The sequence below is a fragment of the Octopus bimaculoides genome, chromosome 17, assembly GCF_001194135.2.
Source record: "Octopus bimaculoides isolate UCB-OBI-ISO-001 chromosome 17, ASM119413v2, whole genome shotgun sequence".
NCBI classification, from domain to species: Eukaryota; Metazoa; Mollusca; class Cephalopoda; order Octopoda; family Octopodidae; genus Octopus; species Octopus bimaculoides.
The window spans coordinates 5,952,831-5,953,944 of record NC_068997.1 but is presented as its reverse complement, the minus strand read 5'-3'; positions in this window follow the sequence as shown (position 1 = coordinate 5,953,944).

Genomic DNA, 1,114 nt, shown 5'->3' with positions numbered 1-1,114 from the left:
ATATATATATAATGTAGTAGGTGTAGGAGTGGCTGTGTGGTAAGTAGCTTGCCTCTGAACCACATGGTTCCGGGTTCAGTCCCACTGCGTGGCACCTTGGGCAAGTGTCTTCTACTATAGCCTATGACCTCTGTTGCTGGCATTACGGTTTCATCCACCAGGATGTCATCGATATACGAATTGGTGGCCCTTTTTACTCTGTCCACCTTTCCCAGGATGGCCTTGGGAATTGTTGCCATAATCTTTGGTGCTGAATTTAGCCTGAACCCCAGCCTGGTCAGACAGTATGTCCGGCCCTTATATCTGACAAGCTGGTGCTTCCACAGTCTCTCAGCCACATGCACCTGCAGGTATGCCAACTTCAAATCGGTGATCGTGGAGGTCCCTGTCATCTTCTTCCACTCTCACAAGGTGGCCCCGTAGATATCTGTGGCCTCGCTGCCTGTCTGAGATGATACGTGGTCATTCAGCTCTCGGAAGTCAAGCACTGGTCTGACCTTATGCTTTGTGGGCTGTACCACCACCATCAGTGGCAGGACTCTACTCTCTACTTCTTCTTCCCAAGGGATCAATATCCTTAATTCACTGCTTCACCTCTCCCTCGAACTCACTTCAGCAGAGTATGCTGATAGCAGCCCACTTTATTTTTTAACACCGAGGGCTCTCTCTTCCAGTGCCACTCCACTGTCCACCTCTGGCCATCGAAGACAGCATGAAAGTCCTGGTCTTCAATGGTGTGTGCAGCATACTTTTCTTTGTGGTTCTCACCAATGCACGGTCTTGCCATACATGGTTTCTCTGCAACCCCGAACGTTACACTAGTCTTGTTGACAGTAACACCTCCTAAACAGGTGATTGCATCCATCCCCATCACCACATCAATCTCGTCCACCAAGTGGCCAACTACAATTGCTTGCAGTGTCAGCTTTGTTCTCTGCACCACAATCTGCATATCTGTAATGCCTTCACAGTGTACCTCTCTTCCGCCAGCCCCTGCAGTCTTCACTTCTATTTACCTCATCTGCAATCCTCTCCACCAACACCACATAGCTCATCACAGCCCATAACACCACAAACACTATATATATATATGTATATATATATATATATATAT